The sequence below is a fragment of the Callithrix jacchus genome, chromosome 14 (assembly GCF_049354715.1).
Source record: "Callithrix jacchus isolate 240 chromosome 14, calJac240_pri, whole genome shotgun sequence".
Taxonomy (NCBI): domain Eukaryota; kingdom Metazoa; phylum Chordata; class Mammalia; order Primates; family Cebidae; genus Callithrix; species Callithrix jacchus.
In genome coordinates, this window is record NC_133515.1 from 104,429,821 (window position 1) to 104,435,872 (window position 6,052).

The window sequence follows — 6,052 nt, forward strand, 5'->3', positions numbered from 1 at the left end:
GAAGTCCGCCCCCATGATCCCATCACCTCCCACCAGGCCAAAGATGACAATTTGACATGAGATTTATGTGGAGACAGAGTCAGACCATCTCAAGCACTGACTGACTTTGGAGGAAAATGCTCATTAGAGCATTTCACCTTTTGGATTTTCAGATATGGGACGCTCGACCCAGTAAATATAATACAAATATTCTAAAACACAAAAAAATCCAAAGTCTGAAAGACTTCTGGTCCCAAGCATTTCAGATAAGGGATACCCAACCTGTAATAATGGGAAACGAGTGATGGAGGCTGCTGGTTAATCTTGGCACAAGTTTAATTATAGGGTCCTTTTTTTCCTGTTCCTTAAGTATAGTCAGACATAAACTTAGTGGAGGAAACATTTATAAAAATAAATACTTTCATTTGAATAGCTTCTTTGACAAAGACTCCAAGAAAGCTTTCTTTTATTTAGACAAATGGTGATGTGCACTGGTAGTCCCAGCTCCTGGGGAGGCTGAGGTGGCTGAGCCTGAGAAGTTGAGGCTGTAGTGCACTGTGATCACACCACTACACTCCAGCCTGGGCGACAGAGCAAGACCCTGGTCTCAAAAAGAAAAAACAGAACCAACTTTGGTTTCCTTAGTTTTTCCAGCATTGATATGATTTTCGAGGTACCTTTGTAGATTTTTTTTTTTCTTTTTGAAATCGAGTCTCTGTCGCCTCGACTGGAGTGCAGTGGTGCAATCTCGGCTCACTACAACCTCCTCCTCCCAGGTTCAGGTGATTCTCCTGCCTCAGCCTCCTGAGTAGCTGGGACTACAGGCATGTGCCACCACACCCAGGTAACTTTTTTTATTTTTAGTAGGGACAGAGTTTCACTGTGTTAACCAGGATGGTCTGGATCTCCTGACCTCATGATCTGCCCACCTTGGCCTCCCAAAGTGCTGGGATTACAGGCGTGAGCCACCATGCCCGACCCCACCTTTGTAGATTTTTAAGGTTCATTATGTACAACTGAAATAGTAACTCTTTAAACTGTAAATGGTACAGCCTAACTTCAAATGTCATAAGCCAAGAGGCAGATGCGTTAATTTACATAACCATGCTTGGGATGTGGAACCAGCCTCAGGAACACCTAGATCCAGACCCTCACATTTAGTCAGCTAGCCCGTGCTTCTGTCTCTCCTTCCCCCACTGCCCACACTCCTCCTCCTGTCTCGTTCCTTCTCTCTCCAGGTCTCCCCTGCTCTCTTTTCCTGATGTGTTTCCCTTCCCCCTGCCTTTGTTGTCTGTGCTGCTTCTGCTTTTCTGCAGATTGGCCGTGTGTCCCCTTCTGTGGTCCAAGAGATGAGCTCTGTTTCCAGAAAAAAGGTGTGTGAAGGGTGGGGAATGTCTGCATGTTCTTGTTCCTGGAGCAGCCACCCCCATTTGTGCTGCGGTACCAGGGAGTTCCCCAGCTGTTCCAGCCCCTGGACTGGCGCGGTCCTTCCTCAGCTTCTTTCCTCCGAAACCCTCCATCAGTGCCCACCTTTTCCTAAAGGAAGGGGCTTCAGCTTCCTGTTGCCTTATACTCTGTTCCCACGCTTCTTCCTTCAGGGATGGGGCGCTTTAGAAGTTTAGAGAGGGACACTTTGCTGGCTGGAATGTCCCCAGGGGTTGGGTGCTTTTGTCCTTGGCCTGCTTCCTAAGGTTAGGCTCTGTCATGTCTACTCCTGGCTTTTCCAGGCCCCTCTTTTCCTTCTTGAAGGGCCTCCTGGTTCTGTGGGGAGCCAGTATTCGCAGGATCAGATTCCACAGGCCGTGGTGCTCCATTCACCCAGCGCGCTCATCAGAGTGGAGGAGGAGAGCCAGGATCACGCCCGGGAGGCTGGCAGTGTAGTAGAAAGAGCTTGGGTTTGGAACCACCCTGGCGCAGGGTTGAATCCCAGGTCTGTTGCCTACTATTTCTGTGTCTTTTGACTGTTCCCTTCATCTCTTTGAATCTAATTTCTTCCTGAAGGTCAGTCTAATACTTAGTTTTTATTAGGGTAAAATGAGGCACTTACATTAGGTACGGCACCTGGCACTGTGCAAAGCTCATGAGGACAAAGCTTCTATAATATTGAGGGTCTCAAGAGCAGGGGAGGTGCCCTCCACTTTTGTGCTGCAGAGATGCTGAAGGGCAGGCGGAGGGACTGCGTGGAGTCTGAGGGACGCAGAAGGAGAGTCTGCAGCTTTGTGAGCGCTCCTCCCAGGCCCCGCCTTTCCACCTCATTGCCCTGGGTTTCCTACCGATTCAGCCCTGACCACAGGCCTGCCTCTTCAGAGCTGATTCCCAAAGTGCCTGCTCTAGTCATACGGGTCTTCAGAGTTTCCTATTTTCAAGTTTTTTGTTTTTGTTTTTGAGACAGTCTCGCTCTGTTACCAGGCGCCAGGCTGGAGTGCAGTGGCGCGATCTCGGCTCACTGAACCTCCCCTCCCAGGTTCAAGCAATTCTGCCTCAGCCTCCCGAGTAGCTGGGACTACAGGCACTCGCCACTACGCCCAGCTAACTTTTGTATTAGTAGTGATGGAGTTTCTCCATGTTGGCCAAGATGGTCTCCATCTCTTGACCTTGTCATCCACCTGCCTCGGCCTCCCAAAGGGCTGAGATTACAGGCGTGAGCCACTGCGCCCAGCCCCTTGTTTTCAAGTTTTATGCATATACTCTGTTTCAAGTTTTATACTCTAATTTTTCCATGTGTGATACGCTATTCACTAGCCCTAGGAAATGGCCATTTCCCCTGGGTCTCTGTCTCAGGCACGCCCACCTGGGGGTGTTCATGAGCCAGTGCGAGAAGCGTTTCCTCACAGACGGGGCTCTGAGGATATGGCTTTTACATCAGGACCAAGCTGAGAGGTCCCAGGCTGCCATTTCTGCCCTTCCCTGCTCCAGATCCCCTCAGGCTCCGACACCTAGATCTAAGGCCCAAGTTGGTTTTCTCCAAGTTGTGCTCAGAAGTTAGGGTAGTGGTGGCTTTGGAGAGAGGGGAACACAGCTGGGAGGGATGAGATGGGGGATCCTGGTTGGTCCTGTTACCTCACCCGGTGGTGGCTTTTCCCATGGGTGCACTTTGACCACTCCTGGGCTACTCACGACTCATGGGTTGTGCTTGTTATCCTTGAATAGAAAGTTCCATTGGAGAAGAATTGCTTTATCAAAGGAACATGTTTCATGGTTCCTAACAAACCATTTCCATAGATAACTCATAACAGTATAAAGTTACGTTTTTTCAGATATTTTTCTGTTCTGTGGACAATGGTAGACACATCTGCTTTAATAATGCAAATGGGATCACGCTATATATGCTATTCCTGAACTTGATGTTTTATAACTAACAATATGTGAGTGATATTTTCCCAAGTCCGCACATATTAATGTATAGGGCGGCCTACATCATTCTTTTGTATAGCGTATTTTATTACATGGCTGATCCATAATTTATTTGTCTGCCTATGTATGGTTCAACCTAAAAATCTAAAGAAATAACCTTTTAAAAATCTTTTTTCAAAAACAAGTTACATTCAAGGGCTTCTTGGTGAGGTAGGCACACTGCACACTGGTGGGGAGGTGGTGTTTTTTTGTTTGTTTCTGTTTTATGAAACAGAGTCTCACTCTGTCGCCCAGGCTGGAGTGCAGTGGTGCAATCTCCTCCTTCCTGAGGTTGGCTCACTGCAACCTCTGCTTCCCAGGTTCAAGCGGTTCTCCTGCCTCGGCCTCCTGAGTAGCTGAGATTACAGGTACCCACTACCACAATCGGCTAGTTTTTGTATTTTTAGTAGAGAGGAGGTTTCACCATGTTGGCCAGACTGATCTTCAACTCTTGACCTCAGGTGACCCGCCCACCTCGGCCTCCCAAATTGCTGGGATTACAGGCATGAGCCACCACACCCGGCTAGTTATTTCCATCTTTATGACCATGTGTACCCATAAAAATCATTTCTATATTAAGTATAACCCAAGTTATGTTTTAAATGAATGTAGTAACTTTGTAAAACATCTGTGTATAGTAAAACAATGGAAATGTCATTTCAGTTATTTTCTTTCTTTTTCTTTGTTATATGGGGCTTGAAAATTTTCACTCCAAAAATAAAAAAAAAGTAAATAAATAAAAATAAAAGATAATTTTCACTCCAGCAATTGGAATAGAGTTTTAGCTTTTTTTTTTTTTTTTTTTTTTTTTTGAGATGGAGTTTTGCTCTTGTTGCCCAGGCTGGAGTACAATGGCACAATCTCGGCTCATTGCAACCTCCGCCTCCCGGGTTCAAGTAAGTCTCCTGCCTCAGCTGGGATTACAGGCATGTGCCACCACACCCAGCTAATTTTGTATGTTTAGTAGAGATGGCGTTTCACCATATTGGTCAGACTGGTCTCAAAATCCTGACCTCAGGCAATGCACCCGCTTCGGCCTCCCAGTGTGCCCGGCGAGTTTTAGCTTCTTTTATAGTCATCATTTGTCAGAAAAGCAGAAACAAATACTACATAACATATTTTGTTATTTTTGTTACGGCCTGTCCAGTACTCTCCCCTCCACCCGCTTGTCCTCCAAATGCTGGCCTCCCTGTTGTTTCTAGAACACTCCAGGCGTTGTCTTAAGCCAAGGCCTTCGCAGCAGTGATTCTCCCTGCATAGAATGCTTTTCACCAGCTGTCTCCTGTCACCCTCTCACCCACCCCGACCAGTCATGACCCCCTATTTAAATGGCCATACCCCATCTCCTGGGCTACACATGAGATGCTACACAACGTGCTTTTTAAAAGACTCATGGACATTGTCAAACATGTACCAAAGTAGAGAAGTTGAATGTGCTTCCGTGCACCCAGCGGCAGCCTCAGTGGTCAGCAGCAGCTAACCCATTTCCTCTTCACTCCTCCCATTGTCCATTATTTTGAAATATTTGATCCCAGACATCGTATGGTTTCATTCATGAATATGCATGGTGGTTTCCTTGTTTCTTGTTGGTCCCTCCCCAACTGCAGTCTGGTCAGGGTAGGGGAATGAGTTTGGATGTGTTTGCTCTATATCCAGCATCTGGAAAAATGCCTGACACATAGTAGCTACTTAGAAATATTTATTAAATGAATACCTGGGTCAAGTCTGATGAGGCCTGAAGATTGAACTCTGGCCTTAATACAAGAGGGGTACGAAATTTTAGGCTACAGCTGTTTCAGAGGGGCTGGGATGCTGAAAAGCCTCATTGGAGTAGTTCAGAAGGGAGGGGGGAAAAGAAATCAGAAATAGTGATAATGAACAACAGTGGCAGGAATTTTGCAATATAGAGGAATATAGGACATTTGAGGTTAAGAAAGGACTTTCTTTAAGAGGGTAGAAATTATAGCCTGTCTGTGTGCCCCTAGGAATGATCAGGAAAGACAGAAAGCGATGATGCCAGACAGAGGGCAGCTCCTGGAATGTCGGGAAGTAATGTGTGGTGTAGTTCTCTGTCGCTACCCACTACTTAGAGATTTAAAAGAAAGTTATCCCACAGTTTCAGTGGCTCAGGAATTCAGGAGTAACTTAGCAGGGTGATTCTGCCGAGGTTCCTCGAGGGTACAGGCAATGTTGGCCAAGGCTTACTGTCATCTAAAGGCTTGCCTGGGGCTAGAAGAGCTCCCTTGCAAGCTCCCACACATGGCTTTGGCCAGGCAGCCACCATTCCTCGCCACATGGCCCCTCTGCAGGGCTGCTTGAATGTCCTCACCGCCTGGTTGCTGACTTCCCCCAGAGCAAGCATCCAAGAGGAAAGAGAGTGCGATGGGGACCGACCGCAGTGTCTTTTAAGACCCAGTATTGGAAGTCGCATGTCATCCCTTCCTCTGATTTGTTAGAAGGGAGTCAGTAAGTACAGTGTCAAAGTAGGGCGGTCAGACGTCCAGATAAAGATAAACAAAGGCTTTATTAGTATAGCTGTATTCCAAATAGTGCATAGGGGATTCTTGTCCTCAATAATGACTATACCTGAAACTCAAATTTAATGTATGACCTGTATTTTTATTGGTTAGATTTGGCAACTTGTGGACATACTTTTATTTTTAAGGAATTTGTGGACATA